Here is a 17,676-nt window from a genome sequence, read left to right as displayed (position 1 = left end):
AAACAAACAAAAAATCTTAAAAGAACAGCAAGCCTGAAGGAGAATTGTTCCCCAAAAGGGACACAAACATGTTTTGCATGGTTTTTTTTCTTCTTCCAGGAGACAACTGTCTCCTAACTGGGGACAGCATAATTTTTTTCTTTACTTGTATCCTGTACTGCATCCTATGAAGGTCCCACTTTTCCAATTCTTTTCTTGTAGTTTTACTTAAAACAAACAAAACCAACCTACCTCAATTTTTTTAATAAGGGCACTTTTGCAAACTTCCTGAAATAATTACTTCCTGGTGTCACCACAGTTGCTGCATTTAAACTACTTGTGTTTCTCAGCGTGGGGAAAATGAATAAATGAAATGCAACAAATTAGAAATCAACAACATGTACACACATTCCCTCTCCTTCAGTTACTCTTGCAGATAAAATAGTGGCCATGAGTCCTAGGCACAAACCCAGTTTGTGCAAGGTACAAAACAAGGGTAACAAAATGGTAGCTCTCTTCCCAAAGAGAAGCTCCTCACTTCCTTTTCCTTCCTACTCCCTTTACCAATGAATTCATCAGTTCTGGTGCTTAAAGTTTTCCTGCCTTGTGCTCTCGAGTGCATTTTTAAATGCTACAGAAAGAGGCACAAGCAGAGAACTGCCCTCACTGGTGGGCACCAAAGGCCCACTAAAGTCTTGGCTGAGCCAGCCACGCTCCCATGCTCAGGGCTCACCTCCCTAATTCAGTTAGACCCACTGAATTACGGCACTAAAAGATCCGAGTTTCACCTCATCTGCAAATGAAAACATGTATTCTTGTGTCTTGGCCATTTGTATCTTTCTCACATTTGGATACACATTGAACTACCACTGCTCCTGGCCAGAAGCCTCCCTTGAGCCTCTTTCCTTTTGGCTGGATGGGAATAACAGGCAGGTGGCCATAGTCCAGGATTTCATAAGGAGCCTGCTTATCTTGCAGTGCAAGTCAATGAGGATAGGATGGCTGACCAGAATTCTTCAGTAATTTCTGGCTGCTGCTGCTGCACATGAGTTTCAGCACAGATCTCCCAGATGCATCTGGCTGCATCCTATAGCTACAGGCTCCAGTTTCAAAATTCCTTTGGGAACTTTGCAGCAGAAAGTGAAAAAGCAGCACTACTTGATTCTTATTAATAATTTGTTTGTGTTATTGTCTTATATTGCAATACCACCTGAACTTCAGCAAACCATTATGTTTTACTTGAAATAACTGTTTCAAGTTAGCATGGAAGAAGTAATAAGCAACTGACCTGAAATGTAAATGAAGCACTGAAAACAAAAGAAAAATTATAAAAAGGAAATAATAAAGTAGGAGGGTGTGTGGAGCTCAGTATTGAATTTAGTTTCCTTTAAAACCTGGAAGATGCAGAGAAATTACTTGATATATCAATGTATAGGTAGTTATAAAGTGAAAGGAATTCTAAATGCTAACACACCAAACAAACACTATGATACTGTTCTCAGTAAAAAATTACCTGAATACATAAAGTGCATCTGAGCATTTGAGGAATCAGTGATGCTGCAAGGGAAGATCCACTCAGAGCAGTCAATGTGAAAATAAGACATTAAAGCAAAGAGTCTGCCTGTCTCTAACAAGTAACTACCAAATAACCATGTTAAGAGTTAAGGCATTGGCTCACATCCCCTGACAAAAACCTCCTTTTTATTGAAGTTAACAGAAATTTGACCCATTTTACTGTCCAGAATCCTGTGTTGAATTCCTAAAATGGGATATTTGATTTCCAGAAGGCCAAGTCTCAGCTTTCTAAAAACCATTCATACAAAAGGAGAAAGCAGTTGATGTGTCACCTGTTTGTGCTGAAAAACAGGAAAGCCAGACTCAGGCAGCCACTCACCTCCTGCCAGAGGGAAGCCATAGCATTTATGACACAGAAAACATTTATGGGCAGGCAAAAAAAAGAAAATTGTCCTGTACAACTTTACGTATTTTAACCAAAATATCAAAGATACTTCCTAAGAATCCAAGCAACTTGAGAGAGTAGATAAAATAGTAACCTTCCTCCTTGTTTTTTATCCTTTTCCCACATTTCATCTCCATTTCTTATCCTCCACAGGTTGTTTTCAACAATCAGATGAAGATTTCAAGGCAAACCCAAATCAGATTACAGGATAGAAAAAACTCCCCTCTTCACTCAAGACAGAAGGAAAATAGATGCTGACAAAAATAATTTTGTGGTCCCAGCTGACAAGAAAGTGGTATTTTTATAAGAAGTCAAGGTGTTCAAGTGCATATAACAAAGATTTGAAAAGCTAGAAACTGGCACAAGTCAGCCCTAAAGCAAGGAAAAGATTGGAAGAGGGGGATAGTCTGTTCAGTACCCAAAACCAAAAATCCAGAAAGGTTTTCCTGCATGAAAAAAAGAAATCAATTGCTGAAAGTGTGACACTTACAGGAAACACTGTGCACTGGATGAGGTCTGAATATATGGAAAACCAAGAAAAAATTTCACATTAAAATAAAAAGTCTCTACCTACCTAAAGTTTGGAAAAACTGAAGAATCCCCTGAAATCCCTACTCAAACAGTGAGTAATGTTTCTAACTATTACTATTAGAATATTTATTTTAAAATTACTGCTATTAGGCAATTGAATTTTTCATATCCTAAAGGCACAATTTACTTGCAGCCTCTAGTCTCATGCTGTGTTAAGTGCTAGAATAAATAGAGCAGTCACACAGAATCTGAGACACTGTTCCAGTTTTTCATTTACAATGTTAATCTGTATTTACATACTAATCTAAGTTTAGTAAATAAAAGTTTCCTTTTATGCTTAGAGTCAAAAATATTAATAATTTTAAACAACAGAACATTCAAATTTATTTTTAGAGAACTCAGCAGGCAAAATATTTCTAAACACTCAGTAGGCAGTGAAGCTTCATCTCTAAAGTTACCCATACTTGTCTCACCTCAAGAATAAAGAACATAAATATTTCAGAACATTCTGCTACCTACTTTTTTTTTTTCCACCTTTTTAAATTGAGTGTACCTGGTTATTGTTTGTCTAATGAGGCTGGGCCAACACTAGACTGCCAATCAGCAGATTTAAAGGATAAGTGACTCTTTATCCAGGCCATTGGGATTGAAATGGACAACCACGCTAAATGAATGCATTATGGGCCATGGAACCTTCACCTACAGAAAAATAAACCATCACAAGCTCGGGACAGGAATCCTCAGATGTCCTCTGAATGCTGTATACTGCCATTTCTGCAGGCCCAGTTTTAGACACAGTGTGAGTCCCTACTTCCCCAGGTGCCAAGAACATTTATTCTGAAAAAAAACCCAAACAAACACATCTCATCCTAAGTCTTGAATTTTACTGTCTAGAATCCCCACCACAGTTGAAGTCAGTAGTTATAGATACTACTGCCAATAACCTGGGCTATAAAGCTGTGTGTCCAAATTAGAGACTATGCTAACAGGGCCAGTAGTGTCCTAAATCAGCTACAGACAAAAATTATCCTGTCTTAAGACATCATCTCCCATCCACTGTGCTGACATCAGAACTTCCCCAGTCCTGGTTGAGAAATATTGCTCTTGAGATAAAACTATCAGAGTGAAAAAATTATTTAGAAACAAAAATATTGAAATTCAGATCTGCTATATACATTAATGTTAGAAATTAATTACCTTGCTCTCGCTATATGAGAAATTGTGGCAGATGTGTCAATTTAAGGTACTTCAGATGTACCCAGCCTATGAAAGTACCAAGCAGCACACATGAGAAGTATGCCCCTCATTAACTGCCCCTCTTCATGCTGTACTGGAAGGTGGGCTTCATAATATCTGACTAAAGACAAAGAGCCACACTGAGAAGTTTCTCAGGGGTTCATTTTTAGGTATGTTACACCTTAAAAGATCATAAAATCACTGTGGAGAAGAATGAAGTTGCTTTGGTAGCAAGGTGCATTTGTAGCTTTTTAGGTTTATATGGCAAACCCAAGTGGCAAAACTATTTCACCCTTTCCCTGTTATTCTTAAAAAGCTATACCAGGAGAAAAAATAGGAGTGCAGGTCCATTACTGCCTGCAAAAAGTCCTACAGTTAACTGTGGCCTATCTATAAACTTGTTTTGTGTTCTGTGAGTCACCATCTCATCCTCAAGATCATGAGGGATTGCCAGAAAAAAGCTCACTAAAGAAGTAAAAATGTACTTCTGGAATGCAACAGCTAAGAAGCAATACTCTCTGCTAGGATGCAGGTTGTATTAAAGGCACAGTGAACACAAACACAGCTTGCCTTAAAGAGCTTGGGAAGGTAATATGGACTTAAGCCAAAGGTCTAACCACCCCCAGGTATAGCAGAGGTGTCTGCTAAAAGACTAATCTAATAGACAAAACTGAGAGAAAATTCAGTATCCAAACATCACTTCACTTGTCTCTCATTTTTATTCTGCCATGTTTCCTGCAATCAAACCTTCTTAAAACACTGCAACTTGCACACAGGGCTCAACCAAATGAAACAAAGCTGAAATTAAAGCACCTGTGTACCACACTGCAGCACTTCTCCACCCCATGTAAAAGGCAAAACAGCCTGAAAATGTCGATACCCCAGACACAATTTTAATGGTAATAAATGCTTACATGACATCAAAGGCTTCAGATCCAAATTAGATAAACTGATGTAAAGTATGTTTTTTTGAGGAATAAAAACATGCCAGTAACAGAAAGACACAAGTATGACCAGCACAAATTCAACCCCAGCATATCCTCTCAGCATGAACTGAAGCAGAATCTGATGCTGCAATCACAGAAAAGATACTTTCCCTTGCTCCAAGGGAGATTGTCCCTACCAATTCAGTTCCCAATTTGCTGTGTTACATCGCTTCCTTCACTGAGTTTACAAATAGGATGTACAAATGAATGCAGGCAGAATTACAGAATTTGATTTGTTGGCTCTTACTTCTCTTGTTCCCAGGAGGTACCAAAGGGCAGATGAAACTGGGCAAGGACCAGGCAAAGGTCTGGCAGCAGAGAAGCTATCCTGGTATGCAGTCCCTGGAGCAGGAACAACGCTGAGCAGGCAGAAGCCCCGAGCCCCAGGCTGGCCACTAAAAAGCCCCGGAGGTATGCAGAACACCTGAGGAAGTGATGCAAGGCAAATCATTAGCCATTCCCAACAGCCAGTCTTTAGTCTCCGGGGAAACTAATGGCTCCCAGGTGTCTCAGCAGAGCTTAACTCACATAACTCAGCATATCACCCAGTTATGCTAAACTAAACCTCCTAGAACAGAATTCATGTGGGCTTACCGAACTCCCTATTGGGCGTCTAAGCGAATACAAGATAGGTTAAACTTGTCTGAAAGTTGTTCTTGAAGTGTTTTGTCATTGGCAGGTTTTCTAAAAATTTATCTGCCCTGCTTTTTTTGTCAATCTCATCCTCATATGGAAATAAAGGTGTTTGGTTTTTTCCCTCAAACACTTTATGTGTTACTAGTGCAGTAATCCGAGGATTTGTAGTGATCCAGAATCATGGAGAATGATAGGTAGTACGCTGAGAATCGGTGCCTTTCATTCCGCCAGCTGTGACATTCATTCCCTGCCGCTGGAGACAGCGGAGCTATGGACAGCAGACGTTCGGGAGCTCTTGTTTGCAGGTGGTGCATATGCAAAGAGTCTGCCATGAATCTGAAAAGGCATCTGAAAAGAAGCACGTTTCAGCCACCCGGGTGGTGAAATGCGCGGTGTTTGAGCACAGCTGATAAGGTGCAATTCAGCTGCTGTTTGGCTGGCTAAGTAAGCACTGCCTTGCATGGCAATGTCTGATAATGAGGTCCCAACCCGTAGCTCAGAATTCCAGCCCAGTCTGCAAGGATGAGAGAGAATTTACAAATCCACTACCATAACAGGAAAGAATGCAAAATGGATTTTTAAAGTATACAAAAGTATGTGCACAACGATTTGCTTACAGTGTCCTTTTGCTCTACAATTAAAAATTAAGTATTTCCAATAGTATGACCCATCTACCACCATTTTCTCCAAAACGACAGTGTGGCAAGCATTGAATTGTATAGATCTGTGCAAGTTCCCCTTGCAGATGAGAACAACACTTGAAATGTTTGGCATGGCCTTTCACCCTCTCTTGAGGAGGTGTCCTGTGGCACTGTCGGGTGGGAGCTGTGCAGCACAGCCCGCAGCCACCCGCTCATGTGCCCTGCAGGGCCAGGGCTCCTCCCTGCCTGCCGTGCCAGCTCCAGGCCCCCAGCCAGCCGGCACAGCTTCCAGGGACAGGCTGTTGTGCAGGATTGTATTCTGAAGACAGCCTCGACGTTGTCTTGGCTTCCCACTGTGGGATGGCATTCGGAGTGATGAAGGATTAGCCACCTACAGAGCCATAGTGGTCCTTTGGATGTCACATTTCCCAACAGCACGCTAAAATGCAGGACTGAAGAACCCAACAGTCCTCTGCAGCAACACTCACCATACGAGAGCCACAAATTTCTGTTCAATTTACCATTAACTACTTTTAACATATTTCTTGGCATATAAGAGGGGTTTTTTTAATATCTAATTTGGAATTCAGGTACACATGAAAGCAAATATTTGAATTTCCTTTCCATTTTCAGGATGCTTTGTTTATGGAGTTCAGCATAAATCTCAGTTTCCCTTCAAAGACCCCAGGCAGCACATGAATTTTTTGGAGGGGTTTGGTTTGGTTTTTTTTCCTAAGAGTGAAGGTGGGACACCTGGGGGGAACACACAGAAAATTTCATATAAGTGACACTTTCAAAGCAAGCAGTTAGGGCCTGGTTGCTCATTTCATATTCAGGGCCCACTGCTAACAACCCTCTGTATGTGTCTACAGCACTTGTAGATACTGAGATAAATTCATCCCTGGTGAAAAATGCTAATTTCAATAGTTATACTAGGCATGAATTTGAGTCACTATGTCCTTTCAAAATGAGCCTGTTGGGATTACAGAACTGCAGTAAAACTCAGTTTTTATAACAGTTAGCAAGATCAAGGCCAGTGCTGGATCACAATTACAACTGAGAAAAACAAATGTACTAATGAGCTGCCAGCCAAACGTATGAAAAAGAAGAGCAATTTTAAGTATCAGCTATTTGTAACAGCATGCTCATACTTGGACCTCAGATACCTTAAACAATCTGGAAGTTCAGCATAATGATTACTCTGAAAAAGGAGAAAAAGCCCATGTGGATAATAGTTGTTAGGAGACAGTTATGTTTGAAGCAGATGGTAAAAAGTGTCAGTTTGAGGCAAAATATAGATTTCCCTTCTGTTGAATAATTAATGAAAAACTCCTTCCCCGCTATAGCCATTGTAACTGTGGGACTGAATGGTCTCCATTTAATAAGGCCTCATGTATGAGCTCAAGTCACCTCTTACAATCAGATTTTTTTCCAAGGCTGATATCCACTCTGCTCTCTCCCTCTCCTGAACCACTTCCACAGGACAAATTCTATCATCTCTAATCAAGCAGAGCTTCCAGCGATAGTAATCAAGACAGTTTGATTTAGCAGTACAGCCTCCTTTGATCAGAGAAATCCTGACTCCACTGAAGGCAGCTGAAGCCTTGACATTGACTTGAGCCAAGCAGACATGCCATGTGCTGAGTCCCTCCTCTTCAATGAATTGTATCCTTCTGCTGGTTTACACCGGGACAAAGGGTAATTTTCTCCGAAAGAATCCTATTTTCAAGTATTTGAATACATTCACTGGAAATGTTCAAATACACCTGAACTAAAAAAAATTGATAATGCAACCAGCTCTAATTTCAGGGATATTATCCTAATATTTAGAGCTTCTCATGATACCAATTGCCATGAACTATTGCCACTATGTTCTTGCATGTGTTTCATAACAGAAGGAGGATCTCAGAGCCTAGGAAGACAGGGAAAAAAAAGAGAAAGTGAGATAAAAAAAGAATAAAAATGAGGAGAAAAGGAAGTAGTCAGAGGAAAGCTCTAGAGAGATTATGCCCTAACTTACCACAAGATGAAAGCCTCTGATATGGACAAAGTGGTGGGGCAGGTCATGAAAGGACATTGGAAGCCAGCAGGTCAATGCCTGACTTTAGTGCCAGCCCAAACAGAGCATGAACAGAGGAGAAAGCAGCCTCTTCATATTTTCTCTTAATTAATGCATTTAGCTGCAGTATTTGTCACAAAGTACTGGGTTTGTGCAAGCCCAGTGCTAGTAGGAACTCAAAGCAGTTGTCAAATTCTGTGTGTATGTGGAGATTTAAGACCCAAAAGTTACCTCTGTCTCCACAGGCAGGGAAGGCAAACCCTTAGAACCACATGATGCAGACAGCAGGGAGCTGCCGGCTCAGCAGAGCCTCTGTGATACTTTGAATCTCAGCCTCTGGCTCTCCCCCACTGCCAGGGCTTGCATCCCTGTCAGCTACAGTCCCCAGGATCTCAGGGAATCTGGTTGTTTTCTGGGAAAGGATGAAATTGCTGATGGGTGAGGATGGAGTGGTGTGGACTGTTTGCATTTGCTTACCATGCTGAGATCACAACTAAGGAGTGTTTCAGTGCAAAACAGGGCATTGCTGCTTTTCCTCACCAGTAAGGGATGGCTGTGGTAGCTGAAGGGAAGGCACCATTTACAGTGCAAAAACAGAAAAGAAGGCAAGAGCCACAATTGTTCACTTCTGGCTGGACTGCCTGAACTCCGTGGTGTAGCCCAGGATACTGCACTGAGCTCATGCTACATTAAAGGTTTATAACTAGAGAAAGAGGACTCCATTCATGTTCACACAGGGCAGGCAGGTGGAAACCAGACCTTTTCTCCTCTCTCTGCTGCCTCTCAGCTCTGGGGCAAGACTCCAGAGTCCTGAGGCATTGCTGCCACAGGAGAACAGCCAGCTCACCAGAACTCAGGAGCAGAACACCCCTCACTGGTTCATGGCAACAAACACTGGTGGGTGAGATGAAGCTTCCATGTTGCCTCTTACATTCACCTTAGCTTCTGCAGTTAATGACAAAACATGATTTCACATCAGAGGGCATTTCCTTCATTCAGTCCATGCATGCAAACACCCTTCACCACAGCAGATATGGAGTACAGAAATACAAGCATTAAACACACTAAATTTTTAGTATGGCTGTCAAAGTAGTGTAAACAGCTCTTCCTATTAGCTCCTGTGATCCAGATCCTGCCTGAAATTAAATCTTAAATCTCCTCTAGGAGATTGCATGCTAGCAGATTTCTTTGTATAATACTCACAGCTTGCCTTCAAACGTGTGCTGCATAAATAGCTCAGGGAAAGGAAACAAACTCTAAGTCAAACTTGTAAATTATTTGATCATGCTATTCAGTATTTGCCAAATCCCCTCATCTTTCTACAGAAAAAGAGAGGTTTCCTGATGCCCTACGATCACAGCAAATTCTTTCAAGAGCAATCCCATAGCTGACAATCTGCAGCCCCTTGTAAGACACAGGCAGGCAAACAAAAGACATCTGATACAGATGACTCTGAAGAATGCTGCTGTAAACCAGCTGTATCAGTCTTGCAGAAACCCTGAGCTACTTCTTATAGGTTGTTTGCCTTCTACTTTCCAACAAGGACTAGCAGTTAATGTAATGCTGCTGCAACTTTACAGAAGAGTCTCTTTTTAAAGGCAAAGTTTCTAAGCACTGGGTTTTCCTAGGCAGGTTGTCTGCTGCACTTTGCCTGAAGGCTCCTGCACCATTCCTGGGATGGGCATGGCCACCCAGGTCCTACATCCCAGGAAAAAATAAACTTGCTGGATAAAAGGTCAAGCCAAGTTTTGCTCCAGACCAAGCTGGAGAGACTGGAATTACACTGGGAGCTAACCTGGTCCCTCTGCACTGCACTTTGTGTATGATTCTGCAGTTATCCTGGCTTTTATCACACGTGCTCACAGCAAGGCTTCTTTGGCTTTATGGGGTTGTCACAGCTTTGCTTATGAAACAAAATTCATGTTGAAAATAAAGATTATTTGAATCCTTGCAGTGACCACAGTTCATGTCTAGGAACAGTATTAGCATGAGATCCTCGGCAATGTGAGCATTGTCTTGAATGCAATTGTGTTCACTGATCAGTGATCTCACTTTAGCAGCACTGACCTTGAGTTCTAAACACAATGGATGACAACAACCAGGTACTTATTTAAAAATGAAAGAGCAAGGACCAGCCCAGGACTTCCCAAAAATCAAAAGACACAGATACCACTGAAAATGGCAATGGAAGAGGAAGTGTTTGAAGTGTCACACAAGTGTATGCCATTCAAGTAAAATGCCATTCTGACAGTCAAAAACTAAAACAATTATTCTAACAAAAAGGAAATAAATGAAAATTGAAAATATTTAAATGCAAGGCCAGGCAATGAGCTCAGAGATGATTTGTCCATCATCTGTTGAGGCACAGACAGCTTTTACTGGCATGTTACAGCACCTTTCCTCAGCTGAATTTGCAGGGGAGCCAGGGATGCTTTTGTCCTTTTGCACTCCACCCAGCTGCATCTTTGACACATGATCTGCCTGAAGAGTGAGTGACAACGTAATTCTAAACTTTGCTCATCATTTGCATTTGATACATTTCTGGCATTTTTTGCCCCTGCCAAGTATAATGCTGGGTGTGAAATGGGGATCACGTCCCCTTTTCTTGGTGCTGAATCCAGCACCAAAGGTATTTAATTCAATGTAGGAACAACAATAACAAACCCAAGTAATAACTTCCAACCAAATGTTGCAAACAACAACAAGCTTCACATGAAGCTCTCAGCTAAAGTGCTAGGGGTTGCTGAACGAGACTACAGCTAAAAGCTGTTCTTTCCCCATGTGGAACACATGTAGTTTTAAAGAACTCTTTGAAAAGACAAGTGGCATCTTTTTGTCCACTCTGACTTGCCCAAGTTAGTCAATGTTTCAAAGCAAGAGCTACAAATTCTCAGGATATTTGATTCTTGCCTTTTCTGAACCCTAAAAGCGAATCCCTCTGGTACTGCTGGACACCCAACAGGCTGCCACAGCAGAACAGGTGTATGCAGCCTCCACACAAGCACAGACAGCTACACAAAATGCACATCAGCAGAGAATCAGCTGCTTTGACAAAGGGGTGCTTCGAACACCAGGAATTTAGGGAGATATTTGCTTTTACTGTCATTGCGAGAATTTCTGGTACCTGATGAAGTTAAAGGAAGAGCTTCTTGGAAGATACCAGCTCTTACTTTATGTTAGTTACCATCAGAAACTGTAAGAACAAGGGGCTGCAGCTGTGACTACAAAGGAAATAACTGTTACATTTGTATATTTTCCACAGAGAATAACTTAGGAGTCTGCAATAAATACAGGGGGCATGATGCTCCTTTTCAAGATACTGTGATTAATTTTTTTGCTAAAATTCTTCCCAGGCCTTACTGTATTATGATAGATGAGCATATAAACATGCAATTTATCATTTCATACTGCACTTCTTTCCTTTTACTGACTCATACCTGATCATGTTCACAAGCAGATGTTTTATTTTGATTCTCTTGTGGTCCACATAGAGGATGAAGAAGTGACAGCTTGGAAATGTGTTTATCAAGCAATGTGAAACATCTGCTTCTGTCTTCCAACACATGCTACATGCTTTACCTATTCACAGGACACACAAGTTTATATAAAATTCACAATTACACCCACCAAACTATGACAACTATTATTGCAATTATGATATAAACCTTAGTGCAGGAAGGAGCAGTTTCCTTAAGCACCAATGTATTGGGTGTCTGTAATATCCCATATGTTTAATGTCTCCAGAGCATGTTTGCATGTCCCACCATCACAGCCAGCAGATCCCTGGATAGCAGGGATAATGGAAGAGTCCACCACAGAGATGCCACTCACCCATTTTTCACCCCCAGAAGAACCCTTGTGCCTGGACATATGGCTGGGGCAGCTCCTGCCCTCGCCCGGGGTGTGAGGCTGGCACACTGCAGGGGTCCATGCAGCACACAGCAGGACAAGGTGACAACACAGCTCTGCTGCTGAGCAGGTTTGCATGGCTACACTGCTTCCCACACACCTCCTGGCAGGGTTCAGGGCCTGCCAGGGCAGCCCTGCACCTGGGGATAAGCTCCTGTTACCTTACAGGCATTTAAATTGCTGTCCTGCTCCTGGTGCCATTCTAATGAGTAGTTACACAGCACTACCTGCCTGTGGTCTGTCTGTACTCTTTAGAAAACAAACTAAGAAACCTCTACAAACCCCCCACGTTTTTTGTTACATTAAGTCTTACAAATACAAATCTAGGGTTAATGAGTCTCTAGAATTTGAGAGCAGATAAAAAAAAGCAACCAAGCAAGAAGTAGGATGGTAGAGCTAATAAAAAAGACAAGCTAAAAGCACATATACTAATGACTTCTGACAGTAAAGAAATCCTTCGTTTTCATTCATGAAATAACATGAATTTAAACTATTTAGGGAAGCAACCATCTTCTAACAGACAGATTGCATATTTAGGACTTAAAACAGATTGAAAGTGGAAATTTTGCAAAAATCATTGGGGAATTTAAATCCTTGTTTAATTGGCGCTGCATGAGCTGCCATGAATAATTAATAAGGCTAAATTTAACTGCTCTGGCAGTATTTTCCTTTCAGACACAGATCGTTTTGGCCAAAGCCCAGGAGATCTAAAGCAGGTCCATCTTTCCAGTGGTGCCAGGGAAGACCTGAGCTGGAAGAGATGTGATTCTGAAGCTAGAGTAGATGTGATTGTGAAGACCTGCAACCATTTTGTGCTCAATAGCACTGAAAAGCAACTCCTATGCCAAAAGGTGCTGTTTCAGGCTGAAAACTCTTTTCAGTGTGGCTGCAAACCGGTGAAACCAGATGCAACTGAACAGGCAGGTTTCCCGTTCTCTCCTGTGCTTTGGTGTGTGCGCTCTCGTTGAGCTCACACATTCAGCTCAGGAAGGAAAGCAAACCCCGACACCACACAAGCGAGCAATGGAGGGTAGGTGCTGCCTGGGGTGTGGGGAGCTTGGTTTTGTGAGATGTAAAGCAGTGAGTGACCTTCGCAGCCCAGATTGAAAGCTGGTCTCCCTCAATTTCCTGCCTCTTACAGTCATGCAGGGGAAAGAGCAGAAGAAACAAGTATAAACTTGTTATCCCCCTAATTTAATTTTAGCATCCTCCTCCCACTGTTTTTCTGTGAGAAGTTCAGGCATCTGGAATAATACTGCTGCATTAAGAAATGAGAAACAAATTGCTGAAGGGCACTGGGACTCAGGCAGTCTAACTCGGTGCCTTCTGCTGGCAAAAACAGCTGCCCCTAAGAAAATCTGCCCAAGATGCTGCCTTCAATTCTCGAGGTGCAAGGCCTAAATTTGAAGGCAAATCAGGCTCCCAGCAGAACATGATCACAGCAATCCAAATGGCTCAGCAGCAGCTTCAGCACAGCAGCAGCTCAGAAAAAAATCAACTCCGGTAGAGGTGAAAACCAACCTGCCAGTCATGGCAGCAGGACCTGGCCTGGGTGTTAGCTCACTGACTCTTTTTGTGTTCTACAGCAGGAAACCATGAGTCCAAAGCTCATCCCTGTTCGATGGCAACAACAGCCCTGTCCCATGCACAACCTCAGGTTCTTCTTTCTCTACCATGTAATGAAAGAGAAATAAAAGAATGACCCATAAAAGCCAGTTGAGTGGCAGTTTACTAATAACTGTATTCTCGCTAATTACCACACTGTTTAGCTGTGGGAAAGAGCACCAGGAGGTTTTATTGTTGTTGTTTTAACACCAGAAATACTGCAAAGCTCATATTGGATGGTACATGCAGCTGTTCTTCAAGGTATGGTGAAGAAAAGAGGTACTAGTAGCAAAGATCATCTTGCACAAGGTAAGAAAATTTGTGTTTTTATCCACAGTGGGAGAAGAAAATGCTGCAGACATAAAAGTAGCTGTCCAAGCGTCAAGGGAGCAACCATAGCATAGCAAGAACTTTAAGTTATTTTAGTACTCCATATAAGAAATGTTTTAAAATCCAGAACATACTATCCCTACTCAAAGAGAAAATTTGTTTTTGTGGTTAAGATGAAACTGGAAATTCAAAACACATGTTAATTCCTAGTCTGCATGACATGGGAGTAATTTGATTCTCTGTGTCCCAGTTCCTCACCTATAGCTAAAAATATTACCTTTTCTTTTTAAAGGCCCTGCCTTTTAGATTATCAGCTCACAGAGCAGGTATTACGTCTTATTTTGTATTGGGTACAGCATTAAGAATAAAGCTGGTATAATCCCAGATGGGCAAGCTTATACTAAAAACTTAAATTTATATGGTAAGATTTTAATCTTAACCTAATTCCATGTCTTGTCATGTCTTACTTGGGATGAACTTAAAGGAAAGACAATAATAGCATCACACCTATGTTTCATGCACTATAATAACCCTTGGAATAAAAAGGTACCACAAAAAGTGAAAAAGAGATGACTGTAAACCTTGCACTAACACAGCAATGGCTTCAGTTACCTGTATGCACTGTAAATGTGGAGCTGAGCCTTTTACTTTCAGTTGCTCCATCAGTGGCTGCCACTGCCCTTGTGTCCTCTCACCCGGCACCTGCTGCCACCGCCTCGCCTGCTTCTCACCCCTCACGTCTGCACCACCATTCCAACCCAACCTGAGGGAGCTGGAGGGAGGGGCTGTGCAGGGCAGGGAAGGAAAGCAGCCCTGCACATCCCCCAGCAGAAGCATTGCTTCCTGCCTGCCTCCCCTCAGGAACACAGGCTCTCGTGGGGGTTACTCTGTTCCACTCCCTGCATCCTTCCAGTGCAGACAAACCTCCTGAGTGGAGGATGTCTGACCCCTTTGAGCTGCTGCTCTAATCCCTGTTGCCTACAAACCCACAGTCCTCCTCCCGGGGGTTCCACGTGTTGCACATTGCTTTACATGCCTCCAGCCAAGATCCTGCCAAACCAGCATGATCTCTCCAAGCACTACTGCCTGGCCTGAAGCAGCTGCTGGCAGCTCCATGGGCAGCTCCCTGCACTTCCCCAAGCCCCAGGTGTCCCCTTGCCCCACAGCAGCACCCATCCCTCAGCAGACTGCTCCTGCCATGCACAAACCAGCTGGCTCAGCTGCCTCTGGACGTGGTTCCCTCCCAGTCCATTTCCCTTCATCCATGCTCAACCACACCCCATGCCCCCATCAGACACGCTTTTATTCTTCAGGCAAATGTAGGCAAAACATCTGCCTGCCACAGCCTCCTCCCATCTCTCCATGCAGGCTCTCGGTTGGTCTCTCTTTGAGGAACACCTGGCTCCACTCCAGCGGGTGTTGCTGGCTGAGCTTGGTTTTACTGGGGTTGCCTATGGCAGGCTAAGCCATGCCATCTCCCAGGGTCTTTGCCTCCCTACTAAGCAGCCACCCCTCATGGGCTGAGCCTGAGCAGGCTGCTTGGAGCACATATGATGGCTCCCATTGCCACACAGGTTAATAGAAAGACTGCTGGTGTTTCAACATCATTTGTAATATGACTCCCAAATTAGCCTGGCATCCTGAGCTGTTAAATTCTCCATCAGTGACTTCCAGGGACAGTCCTCCGAAGGATTTTTCTGTTCAGAGCCCCAAGCTGGATTTCAAACCCATATTTCATATTTAAAATAGGCTAATCAGTGAATTTATAAAAAGAACTGTGGAGGCCTAGATGGCTGGCAGTACACACCGAATAATAATTTGAACAAACACTGCCTGCCTGTGATGATAAAGGACAATTGCACAGCAAACACATCCCAAATAGACTGCAGTGCAATCTGTCTCAATATAGCCCCGTGAGTCATGCTGGGTTGGAAAATACTTTATAAATGCTAGTACTGGCAGGCAATAATTTTAATTAGATACGGCCTAATTAAAAAAGAATAGAGGCTTTTATAGTTCATGCTTCCCCAGTGTGTACTAGGGATCCCCACTGGTTGGCAAACAGGAAAAATGGTTGTATTATTTAATAAGCACAATGTTATCAGCAGAGCTTTAATGCAGGATTTAATGCATTTGTTCTGGCTCACCAGAGTGAATGCTGACTGACCAGGGTACAGCCTGGATGGAGGAACGTCACAGGCATTTCACATCTCCAAATGAGATCTCAAAATGTGTCAAAACAATGAAGTACACACAAGGTACTGGCTCAACCTCCTGGGTGTTTATTAAGCTCTACGTGAGTGTTAGGCAGATTCACAGAGAATAAAAATTTGCCTAAAGCTGCAAAGAAGCACCTCAGACTGATCAGCTTCTCTGCAAGCATAGAATAATGAGGAGAGAAAAGTGATCCCAGTGCCCTCACAGCAGCTCTGCACCTGCCCACAGCCCACCCTTCCCAAAGAGGACCATGCATTCCTGGGTGCTCAGAGCTGGTGAGTGCTGCCATACCAACCCTGGGGCCTCAGCCCTCCAGTGCAGAGATGGGAACAGCCACAGAAAGCGGAAATCCAGTGCTCCCATGACCCAACCCACCAGCAGCATGGATTCCTCTCTCATTTTCACATGTCGTTGTGTAATGCTTCCACTCTTCTGAGAGAGGAAGCAAAACTACCACAAGAAAAAGCACTTCCTGCAGTATTTCTGAGCTAGTCAAGTCCAGGAAATAATGGAAACTACAGTGATGCACAGGCTATTTGGGTTTCTTGTGTTCTTTTGCATTTTTGTTATTTCCTGTGTTTTTCACAGAAATATCCGAAGCCATAAGGAAGATAAGCCTGCATATATGTACATGATAGCATTAGAGTAGTAACTTCTCCCTGCACTTCTTTAAAATAATAGAAACCTTTAATGAGTGAGGACTGTGCATCATGGTCAGTCCATTGCCACAGCCAGACTGGATCCCACGGATGCTACAGACTAACTGAAGAACACTATTCCTGCTCAGAGGATCCCAGTGAGCCTGTCTCACAGACCAACACCAGAAGCTGAAGATCTGCAGTGCCTCCCTGAGAGCCTGCTGCTTTGATACAATCCAAGGACCTCCATGAGTTCAAGCCACCCTCCACATTACCTATTTTGCATGGGAGGGTGCTGGGGGCTCCCCAGGGCCAGGACAAGAGGTCGGGGTCCGGTGTGGGAGGCCTGCCATGGGGCAGGGTTGGCTGGGGCTGCCCGACTCTGGCGTCGGTAGTTGTGCTGAGAACAAGTGCTGCTCAGCAATCCTGTATTGATTTGCCTCACTCAAGGTCACCTTAGAAGATGATTTATATTAAGAAAATCAATTTTTAAAAAAGTCATTGCTGAAAGCAATGCTTGATTTCTAAATTCAGAGCACAGCTGGGCATGTGTCTGAATTACCCAATTCTTATTAAAGGCAGAAGGAAATCTGCCCACACCATGGCTTTACACTGGAAGCATACACAATGAAATTTCTGTCACTCACTATTGTAACTCAAAAAGACTTAAAAGCAAAAGACTGCTTCCTTATAATTTTGGCTTTTCCCAACCCCATCTGAAGTCGCTAGCAGCATCTGTTTTGTCCTGGGAAGGAAAAAGGAGTTTTGAAATGCAGTTCTTTCCAAGTATTTTGCCCCAGTTTCATCATTTCCTTCCTCAGTGAAACATGCATATTCACCTCCTTTTTATTAACAGAAATCAGATGATACTTAGTCATCTGTTACTCAAGGGTCTGCACAGATGTCATGCAGTGTTCACAGTAATTCATTAGTGTAATGTCAGGAATAT

This window comes from Vidua macroura, chromosome 9 (assembly GCF_024509145.1).
Source record: "Vidua macroura isolate BioBank_ID:100142 chromosome 9, ASM2450914v1, whole genome shotgun sequence".
NCBI classification, from domain to species: Eukaryota; Metazoa; Chordata; class Aves; order Passeriformes; family Viduidae; genus Vidua; species Vidua macroura.
Note: the sequence above shows the minus strand (reverse complement) of the source record.